General features: G+C 46.5%; 1 protein-coding gene across 2 annotated transcripts in view; it reads right to left on the reverse strand.

Annotated features, from left to right (window-relative positions):
• PKNOX2 (PBX/knotted 1 homeobox 2) overlaps positions 1-14,175 on the reverse strand; it is a 328,938-nt gene that overhangs the window by 264,523 nt on the left and 50,240 nt on the right. For both annotated transcript variants that reach the window (XM_066639289.1, XM_066639288.1), the window contains exon 2: positions 7,102-7,175. The gene's annotated coding sequence lies outside the window, so the exon portion shown is untranslated. The remainder of the gene's footprint in view (positions 1-7,101; positions 7,176-14,175) is intronic.

Genomic DNA, 14,175 nt, shown 5'->3' on the forward strand with positions numbered 1-14,175 from the left:
CGGAGTGACCAGGGGCCATGCCATTGGGGGGGGGGGCAATATTGAATTACTTTGTATGGTGGTTGTAAGGGTTATTGCAGAGGTTCACAAACGTTTTAGCATTGGGACCTACCGAAAAACGTTTCACTTTATCAGCGACTCCAGCCTCTGTGGCTATAATGGTGATTGGGCAGCAGTGCTTCCGCCAAGTAGCAGGTTGTTTAAACCTTGATGCACGTGGCCTAATCTGCCCTGTCAGTTTCGTGGACCACCACTAATTGGGTCAATTGACTCACTGATGGGCCACATACCCACAGTTCAAGAACCACTGGATTATTGAGACTGTGGGTGGGAAGGACTTTCAACACCAATGCAATAGTGTACATGCCAAATATTACCGTCCTTCATCTGTCATAATACCCCACATGGCAGGGTGTGCCACCTACCTGATCATACATGAACATATCAAGCTGGTGTATACCAAACTAGGCTGTCCATTCCCTTAGCGTTGTGCTAGTAGTGCATGGTGAGAGCTTACCTGAAATAGACAAGATGGATGGGGCCAGCCCTGTTAGCCTAGGAACATCTGATAATGATGCAAGCCAATTCTCGGCTGCATTGCATTTTCTCCAATATGATCCTGTCAAGAGCTTCTCCACTCCGCTGTGCCTTCCCCCCCCCCCACTGTGCAATGGGGGGAAGCGGATTTTCAGGAAAGGCTTCTGCATGGCCCGAGGCCACAAGACACTGAAGGTGGATTGCTAAGTGAAAGTGGCTTCTTTGGAAATCAAAACAGGAACCCCTCCAGGAGGCTCAGAGCGGTGGGAGAACAGAGGGATAAGCCGACAAGACAACAGTACACCAAATCAAAAACTACAATCCAGACAGCTCCACACTTTGCAGCCCTCAGGCTCTCCCGCTGTTCACGGATTCTATTGCCGGGAGCAAATGTCTACATCAGCTGGGCTGCCTTTGTCTAAATGGCTTTAGATTTTGGTGCTGGGACCAGAAGAGGGGGGGGAGAAGAGGATTGGATTATACACACGAGACAAGGGGAGTGCCTGCTTCATCTTCCAACATGACATTCTGCCACTGTTCTGGAGTCCCTGCTGTCACCTATCAAAGCAGTGACTGCACAAGGGCAGGTGAAATCTGCCTAACTGCTGTCAGTGACGGAGAGCCACAAGGGGCCAAAGCATGAATGCACTGGCCTTTTAAACCACCTGTATTACTACAGTCTTTTATTCCAGCATGTTTCAAAGGCCTCACTCTATAAACCAACCCCCAAATAATTACAGTCCTGCTAAGGATTTGTGTAAAACAGTGATTTTCAACTGCTGTGCCACAGAAGGTCTGCAGCTGCGCCACAGTAGTTTGGGGGACAGTGGTTGAAAATCACTGAAAAACTCTTCTGGGTTCTGGGGCTTTGTTTTTAGGGCAGCCGTCTGCAGTAATGAAAAATCAGCGATAAGAATAATCAGTCAGTGATAACTCTCTGCTCTGCCAGCGGAGATAGAGGGACAGACAATTCATTACTACAGACAGTTGCTCTAAAAACAGAGCCACAGAATCCAGAAGAGAACCCAGAAGAGTAGCCATTTCTGGAAGCCAGAAATGACATCACAAGAGGCAAAGATCATAAAGAAGAGAAGACCACAGAGGTCAGTGTGCCAAGAGAAGAAAAGCATTGAAAACCACAGAGCTGCCAGAGGAAGAGGGACAGATAATTTGTTACTACAGACAGTGGCCCAAAAAACAGATCTGCAGAACCTGCAAGCGTTTTTCGGCTGTTCGGCTGTGCGCCAAACTCCCGTGGCATATCTGCAGACCTTTTGTGGCACACTAATGTGGCATGGCACACTGGTTGAAAATCCCTGGACTAGGGGGGGATCAAGCCAAAGGGTTTGTGAGTTCTGAAAATGGATTTTAAGGAAATAAAGCAGGAGACAAACTGGGAAGGCATTGCAGGCAGAAGGGACAGCAAGGGGGAAAAAATGCTACATGCAGGAACATATGCCTGTGTTTGAATGTGCTAGAGTCCACAGATCTGTGGGTATGCACAGTACCCTTCTCCCATGACAAATATTAGTGCACAGACAAAGGGACTGTTTCTAGAAGAACTTGCAGGAATGCCACCCAACCTCCCCCCCTCCAAAAAAAAAACAACACAGGCAATATGCTTCTCTGGTCACCCACAGAACATTTAGTCAGCCTCCAGCCTTTAGGTCCATCTTGAAGACTGCACATGGCATTAACAGGGAGGCGACTCTGACCTTTGGCATCTGGTGCTCTGTGGCGAAGATCAAAGAGGCAAATTCACGGGTTAGAGAGCAGCAAGCCAGGTGGCAGAGCTCTCCAATATCTGGTCAAGCTTGAGGTGCTTCTATTTTCAAAGGAGAGAAGCGGTGGTCTGAAGAGAGGGTTTTCAAAGCTTTCTGAGCAATGTGTGTTGGTTCTCTCCCTCCCCCCCCCCCCCATCAACAAAGAAGGGAAAGAAAAAGGCCAGGAAAGGATGCAGGCAAACAGAAAGGTTATCAAGGCCTCTAGGGAAAGAAGGAGGACAAAATCAGAAAAAAAAAGGATTATCGCAGTTCTTCTGCAACACAATATTTTGCCTGCGTGGCAACTCAGGAAGCGCAAGGGAGCCTTGCTGCCTTTCCACATGCCAATTACGCTGGCCGGCATCCAGAGGCAGACAGATTTTATGCAGAAGCCCAACTCTCACAGTTGGCCCGGCAAAAGCAGCCCCTGCAGAACCCCCAGACTGCTCTTTTCAACACCTCCAGGTGCAAAAAGCAGTCTGGGGACTTGGTATTTGAGTTTTCTAGAGATGACCTGCACAGTTGGTCCAGAACATCACAGCACCTCTGGTGGCCTGCCAAATGCCAATACCCCCCCTTCACATGGCTCTTTCCCATGCCAAATGCTGAACCCTCTTACACTACCAGTTGCCACCAATTCTTTTCTTTCCATTCCTCAGATAAGAAAGAGATACAGGAAAGAGGGTAGGAGAGGAAGTGGGGCAGAGGACATAGTGACGCTCTAGCCCTGCCATTTCCGCCACACTTCCTCTTTTGACCCTTCTTCCTGCTCCCTTCCTCTTCCTTTTCACATACAGAGAGCAAGAGGAGGAGTGAGAGGCAGAGAGAACATCCATGGACAGGGTGCCACTGCTAAGTTGCTACAAGCGTGCATTGCTCCATCCAGAATTCGCCCAAGACCTGTGGCAGTATGCCAAATGCTGTCCCTTCCCTTACCTGGTGATGCGTCAGCCTCTGCTACACCCACTCCCCCACTCTGGATTGTAAAAGGAAGTGGTGGAGTGGAAGAGGAAGTGTGGAGGAGAGGAGAGATGCTCTAGCCAACCACTCTACTCTCTTCTACGCTTTTGCTTTCACTCCATCCTCCTCTTCCTTTTACAATCCAGAGAGCGGAGGGAGGATGAATAGCAATGCAGGTGAGTGAGCAGACAGAAGCAGATACCTCCACCAGGTCTGCTGGCTAAGAACATAAGAAGAGCCCCACTGGATCAGGCCAAAGGCCCATCTAGCTCAGCTTCCTGTATCTCACAGTGGCCCACCAGATGCCTGAGGGAGCACACAAGACCACAAGATAATTGCATCTCACAACCACTCCCCTACATCTGAAGCATCCACCTGATGCGACTACTTCAGTTGGCCTCACTGGCCAGCCCTGCCTCCCTCTCTAGACTTCCCTTTCAAAAATCTTTCACACCCAAATCCACAATGATCAATGCCAGGAAAACAGGGGCCCTGAGCAATTCCTGTTGGGTTTGCACTTGGTTGTAGAATTTGTTCCATTGCTCATGTAAAACACAGGAAGCCTGTCTTTGAAGGCTCCAACTCGTTTGGATTCCTCTCTCAAGAGTTATGTTACAGACACGGAAACACACCATCCAATTACAGCCGGGATTTGCTGCCATTAGCCAGTAAGGAAAGTAGTACATGACAGAAAGGGCAGATGCAAAATGTAATCCTCACCACCTGTATTGTTCCCCCTCAATTAGACAGTCTCCAGTCTAGAGCCCTTGCAGATGCTGGGGCTTACCTGCAGAGTCTGCACAGCTGCTGCCAAGCTGATTGGATGAAGTTGCCCCAGCAAGGACATCTGTTTCAGGGATGGAGGGAGCTGCACGAACTCAGAACTGCTTGCCCAAGTTGTAGATAAATCACAACGCTTGATCAGCACGTGCAGCTGTCAAGGGTGTTTTGTTAGAGCAAGGAAGGTGGTACTAGTTTCACAAGCCCTTTCTGAATGATGCCCCATGTATAATGGTAAGGTGGATCACGAATCCCTCATCTGCAAAGGCAGTTTAAACACATGAGATGTTCCTTTCCCTCCTTTTTGTTTTACTTTAGACTCCATGCTCAACTCCTGGTAAGCGGGAGGGAGCACACAGCAGCCAAAGGGGGGGAAAAAATAAAATGAGTGTAAAAGAGACAATTAGCAGGCAGATAGATGCAGACCTGTGCATCTTTGAATGGGAATGTGTAGGTGAGTACGTTAATTGGTTGTTGCTTGCTTGTTTTGGCTGAACATAGAATTGCTTAACACTGCAGTAGTCAAAGGCAAATCCGATATCTGGCCAACAGCAGCACCTAGTGACATACCAAAGCCCTGGCTTCTTACTGCAAGGACCACACTGGAAACAGTGACCCCTAGTGACAGAATGCAGTATTAGCCCTCCAAGAACAAAATGGTAAAGAACTCCCCTTCTCTGACCTCAGCAGACATTCCTTCAAAGAAATTGCAGGGCAGAACAAACCATTTCCCATTCACTGCAACACCAAAATATAGAAAAAAGAAAAAGAAAGAAACTCTGGAGCAAGGTTTTTCTCAGAAAAAATATTACAGTTGTAACCTAATTATCCATGGATTTTTCACCCATGATTTTATCAATGTAAGGAGAAGGGACCTATAAATTAAAGGGAAAAAAGTAGTTTAACAATAGCCTTGTTAATGTGAGAGAGGGCAGTCCACTGACAATCCATCAATCATTCTCTCTCCAGGCTTCACTCTAAGACAAGCAACCCCTCCCTTCCCCTGAGCACATGAAAGAAAGATAATCACTTTGAATTGTTTCCCAGTGCTGTGCTCTGGGTGAAGGGAGGGGACCGCTGGCTCAGTGTAAAGCCATTCTAAGTGCCTGGAGAGAGACTGTTTGATGGATTGTCTGCCTAATGGCTCTGTCTTACATCACTCTGCCTTGCATCACAAAGCTCAGCAAGGCTGTTTTTAAATCACCTTGCAAAGGGACATTGTTTTTTAAATGGATTTGCTTTAATGCAATTTTTGCCATCCACATGAGTTCTGGGAACAGAACCTTCTTGAATAAGGAGACTCAACCTGTATTCCACACTGAAATGAGACATTTTCAGCCCATGTGTTAATAAATACTCAACAATACCTGAACAGACACTGCTGAGACACACATGGGCTTTCGTATAACCTCATTCCGAGAAGCCAACATTCCTTACTTTGCTTACTGTATCAACTCTTAACAGCAATGCAGTGAGGAGGAGGTGACAAAATGGAAGGAAAAAAAAAAAAAGAAGGTCTACATTTGAGAAGCAAGCCGGCCAAATTGTTAATGTATAATCATTGGCCCAGGAAGGAAACCCTGAACTCCACAAGCTGTTCAAGGGTCAAGGATGCGCAGGCTCCTTGCTCAGCCAACGGCATGATGCAGTATCAAGTTAGCTGTCCTGATGATTTATTCAGAGATTCACCACAGTTTGTCTATTTTTGCACAGAGGTGATATCTGCCAATACCCGTTAATTGTATTTATCTGTGGATACATATAGAACCTGTGACAGTGGCGCATCTAGTGTATTGGCCACCCAAGGCAGGCCATTTGAAGCCATGGGTAGACCTGGCTCAAGATCCCCTGGTGTAGGCCAAGGTTAGGATCTACAATTTGGTTTGAGTGGCCAGTAGACCTGGCCTCTACCAGGGTATATTGAGGCAGAGGCCAGGTCTACCCGTGGCTTCAAGTGTCCACTCAAAGTAACAGGTAGACCAGGCATCCACCTCAAAGTGGCCAGGTCTACCAGCTACTCAGTGGTGCGTATGACACCTTGGGCAGACTGCACCCCCCTGCTCCGTCCTCGGCATGCTACTGGCCTGCGACACTCTAGTCCACCACTCTACACATCCTCTTTAGCTCTGTTCTCCACTTCCTTTTCAAATCCAGTAGCAAGAGGTAGGTGGGTGGGAAGATGGAGACAGACACCCACCCAGTCCACCTGCTGTGTGAAGCGACCAGCTCAGCTGAATTCATGGATGGGCCAACCCTGGCTTGAAAAGTTTTGATCCTTGGAAAAGTTCTGCCAAGCATATGCAACTTCCACTGTAAACTCATTGTACAATGAATGCCATTATCCATAAATAGTCTGATGAACACCAAATAAAATACCAACAGGCAAGCTGGGCTCTGCTACGCACACGCACAAAAAAGTCAAACCAGATCAGCACAAACATAGAACTTCCCATATATTTGTTGCCACAGAGCCAATGGCATGCCCAGAATATTACATCTACCACAAACGCAGAATTGTTAAAGGCTAGTTAAAGACAATGTCACATTTTAGTGCTTCGTTGTCGTAACTGGGTCACATTCTAATTTGAAATTCACTAAAGTTCAAAACTCACAAGTGACTCACAAGTGCTACCCTACAGTGAAGGCAAATTAACATTTCTGGCTTGATCTTGAAGAAATCCTCCTGGCATTTTAGGTGGCACATTTAATGTCATCACCCCTTTTCCCACAGGCAGACAGCTGCCTCCCTCCCCTCCTTGCCTTCCACTCTCTGCGAATTCAGAAGGGACCAGGGTGGAAAAGGAAGTGAAGAGGAAAGTGGTAGGCTAGGGCAGGGGAGGAGTCCACTACGCTCCTAAACGGCACACTTCCTGCCCTGCGCCATTCCCCTCTTCCTTTTTGAAAGCAGGGAATTGAAGAAAGAGGAGGAGCAACAAAGACAGATGGTTGGCACTTTCTGCTGGTCCATCACTTCTAAGGCTACCATCTCAGCTGGCCTCATGAATAAGCCGCTCCCAACCTCAATGAAATGAAGCATTAAACGTTGGTTGTATTTACTTACAATTCAGAGATACTTTGCACAGATCACATTGAAAAGGCAGAAGAAAAACCTCAGGATCCAACTTCAGAAGGTGCCTATAGAGATAAGAAAGCAAACGGAGTAAGATAAAGTGATGATCCCAGGAATTATGGATGTCACTGCAACTCGTAAACATTCTGGGATTGTGTACTTTCCGCAGGAAACGCAGCATGAACCTCAGTTGCTGGGTATTCAACTTTTAAAGAACTAGCAAAATCGGAAGATGCACTCTTTAAGCATATGGTAAAGTTGGCCACCTCAAGTCAGGGGTTGTTGCTGTGCTCCATCCCTTCCCAACTCCACAAGCGGAGAGGGAGGAGACAAGATTTGACCACGCACTGCAGCTTATACAGGTATACCAAGACAGAGCCATTCTTATTATGGAGCGTGGAGTTCACGTCCCTCTTCTCACTTCCCCAGGCTTTAACAGCCAAATCCAGACTCTAAATAGGGCAACATTGTCAAGCCCAATTGCCAAACGAAGAGAGGTGATTTATTAGTGCGATTTGGGGGGGGGGGAGTCAAATAGGGTTTGCTGTTTTCTGCAGGTGCCAGTTTCAGGTACCAGAGCATATTCCCCATTGATATGTGGGCGGGGGAAATGGGAACACACACCTGTATATACTTTATTATACACTCATAAAAACAACAATATACAATTATATTTCTGCATCTCAGTATGTAAGGTAGGTATTCCCCATCTCCAAAACTAGAGCTGATAAGGCCAAACCAATGCCATTTTTGGAATTAGTGCCCCAAATATACACATGAATAGGTTTCACTTCTGAAGCATCAGGACATTTTTTCCCCCCTGTTGGGCAGTGTTATTCCTTGCTTACCGCATATTTCAAAATGTAAAAATGAAACTGAAATCCCTAGAAACATAAAACAAACCGCAACTGCCATGGAGTGTGTGTAGTTTTGAATTTCAGCACTCTCAAACAAACGCAAAATCTTTCCTAAGGCGGAGCTTTCAATCCGCAAAGGATGTAACCCTGCCACCCCCTCTCCACACTGCCCCCAATGGTCTCACACGGCCACCAATTGTTCATATAAATCCCCCTTTCTCCCAATCCCAGTTCTCACTGACCCATTGTTCAAAGCTGTGCCTTAAACAGCTCATATTTTGTTAATTGTACAAGCCTAATGGAGGAATGTATTGGCAAGAAGGGGTAATGGCCATCAGGCCAGCAATAAAACAAAATTAATGGTCCATAGGACGAAATCATGTCCACTTAATATCAGCTTTGAAACTCTAATAAAATAATGTGATACCAGCGGCAGTCTCAGTCTCTCTCCCTCTCTCTCTCTCTCTCTCTCTCTCTCTCTCACACACACACACACACACACACAGAATATATGCAGATTGCTTACACCATGTTAAATCACTCATAAAGCAGACCCCCATTCAGCTGAAGCTTGCAAGATCCTCCAGGGAAGACAGCAGACCGGAAACATTTAGTGTAAGGATCATTACCGACAAGCTCAGCTGTAGCAACACCCACCAGATCCAGCCCCGAGGCAACACAAGAACACACACCAGGAATAGACTATGAGGTCTTCAGCAGTGCTCCTCCAGCCCTTTTTCAAACACAGCACAACAACCGGCACGCAGTTTGGAAACCCAACTCCACAACAGGTGTGAGCCTGCAGGAAGATGGCTGGGCAAAAGAGTTTCACGTGATCCACTGAAGCCACCAAAGAAGAGAGGATGAGCTTCCCAGCGTGATGAAAGAATGCCCCAACCACATGTTAAGCTCAATGCAATACTTAACAAGCCCCATGAACTGCATGACAACATGTCTGCCATGTTTGCCATGTTTCTGATCAGGTGCAAGGAAAGAAAAATATCACCCCATTGCATGGCCAGTTGCTACAAACCTCTCACATGATCAAGCTTCTGTTGCCACCAGTTCCCGCTTATATGAATGGTCACTGGGTATATATATAAATTTGCACAAAAACTGTCCTACAACTATGGCATTTCGTGATTTTTGGAGTCCAGTCTTTTCTACAGGGTATCTCAATTTTTTTTTTAAAAAGTACACACATCTTAATGAGCTCTAATTCATATATATAGTTCAGTCCTCCTTATCGACAGATTCGGGAACCTTAGATTTGAACCAACTTGAGTCGCAACCCACACCAGGAGGGCCAGTTGGTACCTACTGGACATGACCAGAAGAGTGTTTTGGTCATACCTGGGAGGTGGTCTGAGGCCCGGGGCAGCAGTATGTGGCCTCACTGAGCCACAGAAAGTCTTGGAAGGCAACAGAAACTCACTTCTGGTTTTTGTGAAAACTAGAAGTGAGTTTCTAAGGTCTTTCAGAAGCCTTTTGAGGTTCAGTGATGTTGCTGAGAAGGTCACATCCAGTTTATCTCAAAAATCAGAAGTGACGTTTAAAGCCCTTAAAAGCCCTTTAGAAGTCTGGGAAAGTCCTCCCCAGGCCTCCAAAGGCCTTTAAATGTCACTTTTGGTTTTTACAATAAACCACAAGTGACCTTCTAAGGCCTCCCAAAGGCTTCTTGATGCCCATGGAGGTTGTGTGCCTCGCTCCAGAGGTGACCAGAGTATAGCTCCAGGTCCAAGTTGGGCCAAACCCGCAGGTTCAGGGACTGCAGATACTGAAAACTGCAGGTCCTGAATCCACAGATACAGAGGGATAACCTGTACATGTTTCTAAATGGCCATTCCTTGAATTCTTCCTTTTTTCCCCCTTTAGTTACTTTATTTTCCTTATTTGAGACATCACATTCCCCATGGCATACAGACAAATTTCTTTTCTCTCATTGGCAGCTCTGGGCAAACAGATTTTTATAAACAGCAAACCTGATAACCAGAAGTTCAGGTGGACCCCTCCAGAGGTGACCCAAGTCTCAGAAAAGCTCTCATCTGCCTCCCAAGGCAGAGATTGCAGCCAGCACTCTGATGGCAGAACAATATCCCTCCCTCTTGATCAGACACCCCTCTTAACCTGGCACTTCAACAACAGGGAACATTAATTTATGCAGAGGGTTTTATCAAGTATATATGTGTTAATGATTAACGTTCTTGAAAAGGTGAGAACAAAACTTTCCAAGAGAGGAAAATTATTTAGATTTTGAGGGGAAAGAAGCTGCTGGAGAGTGTTTTTTATTTTTTTAAGACCATAATCAAATCAGGCAAACAGGAGCATGACAACAAGTTAAATTTATTCTTGTGTGGGGCTGTTTCAAGCTCCCCACTCCCCTATGACTGAGGCAGTCCACTGCAACCCCCTAACTTGTCCTGTGTGTGCTCCCCTCTTTTAACTGGCAAATGAGGCCACCTCCATATGGTGACCTTCTCCCCTTCCTCATCTGGTCTTTGCTGCCATTGCTGCCATTCCCATTCTTACCATCTGAAAAAAGTAAAGCGGAGGGACATGAAGTGGATGTGTAGAGAAGGAGAGAGGCAGGAGCCTAGAGCTACTTCCAGGAGATATTCTAGACCTCTACCACTCTCCTCATCCTCCTTCCCACACTTCCTCCTCCAGCAGCTCCCCCTTTTCTTTTTCAGATGGCAGCAGTGGGAGGAGGAGAGCGCAGTGGGTGACGAGGAAGGGAGCAGATCAGTTCCACAAAGATACACAATGCAAGCAGTGATGCTGTTGGCATCCTACCCTCTCATTGCACAGCCAAAGATTTTAAGGAAACATTCTGAACGTTACAGGTTCAGGCCTGGTCAAGAGACACCCAGGAGAACAAGATGACATGATTCAGCAAAGTCATCTGAAGTTCCTAACCACACCTGCAGGCTAACAGGGTGTCCCAGACAGTGTCAGAAGAAAGCCCCATTGTGTCTAATGGAGCTTACTCCCAAGAAGAAGTGTATACCGCCACATTTTGTCAAGGGATCCCTTTTGTCTCAATATCGTATCAAAGCTGGTCTTCCCCTTCCAGCTGTTGGTTTGCAGCAGGTACCACCGAGGCAACTTGTTGCAATGGCTGCCAAAAGTAATGTCTGCTTCTCCCCTGCCCCCTCCACAATGTTATTTTACCTTGCAGGATCAACTGCTTAATGAAAACCCAGTTGTTTTACTACATGGCTCCCTCATCAGCAGACCTCATCATTAATCATGCTACAGTTGGTCTCCTCACAGTTGATGACGATGTTTTAAAAAAAAACAACAACCATCAGAAGGGGGAAATCAGAGGACAGAAACCACTGCAAACACTTGATGCAACTAAGACACAGAATTATTCAAGCCTAAGTATTTATCTGATGATACACAAAGGGTTTATTTGCAGCTGTGCCTTGAATTAAACATTCACCCCATGCAGTGTAGCAGTTTGCAATACAGCCACAATCTCAACAAGCACTCTTAGCATGGCCCAGATGGAAGCTGGATTTGAACTGTGAACACCTCAAGGGCCATTCCACACATTGCCACATGTCCCAGGAAGGGGGGACTGCTTACAGGGCTGGCCCAAAGCCTGAGGTAGCATGCCAAATGCTGTCCCCCCCCCTTACCTGATAAATAGCCAGTCTATGCTCCTGCCACCCTCCAGTGCTCTAACTCAGCACTCACCCCCCCCCCTCCACAGTTCCTTGTTCTCTCTCCCTCCCTCTTCCTTCTCCAATACAAGGAATGGAAGAAGACCTACTAGCGCAGGCAAGAAGGTGGGCAGAGATGGGTTCCCCCACCAATCTGGCCTCACAGATGGGTTGACCCTGGTACAGGATGAGATGGGGCTATACCAGCAGTTCCCGAACTGAGTCCGGGACCCTTCAGTGGGTTGTGACCCAGTTTTCAGTGGTACGCGGAACTGACAGGGCAGATTAGGCTATGTGCGTCAAGGGTTAAGTAAGTTGCAGAAAGCACTGCTGCCCAATCACCATTACAGCCACACCCTCTGGAATTTATAAATCAGCAGCCTAGGGTCTCTAAAAAATGGAAGAACCACTAAACCAATCTATTACCCATTTGGTTTTATGGAATCAAATCACAGCACGCAGGGAAGGGCTCTCAGTCAGTAATCTAATACGGGGCATAGCTTGGAATCGTGCATCTTTTTACAAACAAAAGGTCCCAGGTTCAAATGCTGACACTTCAGTTAAGATCTTAAGAGGCCTGGAGAAGTGAATGGAGGCTTCTTCTGCCCCTTGTCACCAGCCAAAAGACGAAGGGCCCACGGGAAGTTGTACCCCCTGCCTCCCAGGATGAAAATCATGGCAAGAGGAGAACCAGCCTGGCTCATACCATTGGTCAGAGAATAGAGCAGCTACAGGAAGTTTGCTTTCCACTCCCTGCCTGAAAGAACTCAGCTCTAAGCACCTGTTGCCCAGGGATTGGAGAAACACCCTGTGCCCTTGACCTGAATGGGTCCCCTGGGTTGTTAAGAACGTCAATTTGCGCCACACTGGTGATCATTTTGATTGCAAAGTAGAATATCAATCTAAAACATAAGATTTAAAGAAAAAAAGACCTCTCTTTCAGGATTGCCTTGCAATGTATGACGAGAATGGCAAAGCACAACAGGGCTTCTTCTCGCCTCATATTTGTCCATCTGCCTCCATCACATCCATCACAGCATCCTCAGCCATTTTACCCAGGGAGGAGGAGGATGGAAGGGAGTCAATTACAACCAAGTTAAAGACTGTATGCGACTCCATTACAACCCAGCTCTGGAATCTGCCTCATTAGCTCTGGCCATAAAGGCTCCTGTCTTTGGCTCATCCATCAGGGCTCCCTGTTCGTGTGATGTGCGGACCTTACTTAAGCATTGCCATGCGCAAATCAGGGAGACCAGATGTCTCTCAAGGAAATATGGTTCCCCTCTCCTCCCCCCATTCCTGCCCCACCCTCAGGAACTTCACAGTCACTAATGATCACTTTTATTATTCTGGTCACATTAGCACATTCACTAGCATACATTTTTCCCTCCCAGTGCTAAAACTGATACACACTTAAAGCCACAGACAGCCACACAGCCACTTTGAAGCACCAGAATAAATTTCCAGAAAGGCTACTCAATCAGAGAGGACGTAACCTAAATTGTTTGCCTCTGTCAACACAATTGCTGTGAAATATTTAACCCATGTAGTTGTACAAGAGTCATTTAACATTCCTAGAAAGCTTATTGCAAGCACACCAAGCTTTGAGAAAGTGATGAGTTCAACGTAGGTACTTGTGGTTATGGATGATTAATTGCAACAAGCTTTTTTTTTTTTTTTTTAATGCTGACACTTACAGTAGTGGAGAGGAGAACCTTAGTTACCCATTTGTTTCCCCACCTTCCCTCTGACAGCAAACTCCCTCAGCCATCCAGGCTCCAACAAACTATTGGGAAACAGAAGTTTTCATAATCGTGGGATTGCTTTCAAGATCAGCAAAATTGTAAGAAAGCTAGTCATGATTAAGAACCAATGAAATTGACAAAACAAGTTAGTTGTGACCAATTTAAATCCCATAAATCTCAATCTGATGGAGCTTCATCAGGACTAACTTTCTTGGAAAACAATCCTATGTTTTACAAAGTCTCCCAACAGTTGGCACCTATCATGGTTTTGTTTCAAGTGACACTCTACACCAGGGGTGCCCAAACCCCGGCCCTGGGGCCACATGCGGCCCTCGAGGCCACTCAATGCCCTCAGGGAGCCCCCAGTCTCCAATGAGCCTCTGGCCCTCCAGAGACTTGCTGGAACCTGCACTGGCTGGACACAACTGCTCTCAGCGTGAGGGCGACTATTTGACCTTTCGCATGAGCTGTGGGATGAGGGCTCCCTCCACTACTTGCTGTTTCGCATCTGTGATGCAGTAGCAGCAGCAAAGGAAAGGTCAGCCTTGCTTTGTCCAAGGCCTTTTATAGGCCTTGAACTATTTCAAGACCTTCATTCATTCATATAAGTTGCATCTCTAATAAATTCATTTATGTAAATTTATTCAAATTTTAAATGTAAATTAATTCTTTTTTCCTCCGGCCCCCAACACTGTGTCAGAGAGATGATGTGTCCCTCCTGCCAAAAACTTTGGACACCCCTGCTCTACACAGACAACCTTTCAACAGAAAAACTAACAGTGTTCACAAGGTGAT

This window comes from Tiliqua scincoides, chromosome 11 (assembly GCF_035046505.1).
Source record: "Tiliqua scincoides isolate rTilSci1 chromosome 11, rTilSci1.hap2, whole genome shotgun sequence".
Classification (NCBI taxonomy): domain Eukaryota; kingdom Metazoa; phylum Chordata; class Lepidosauria; order Squamata; family Scincidae; genus Tiliqua; species Tiliqua scincoides.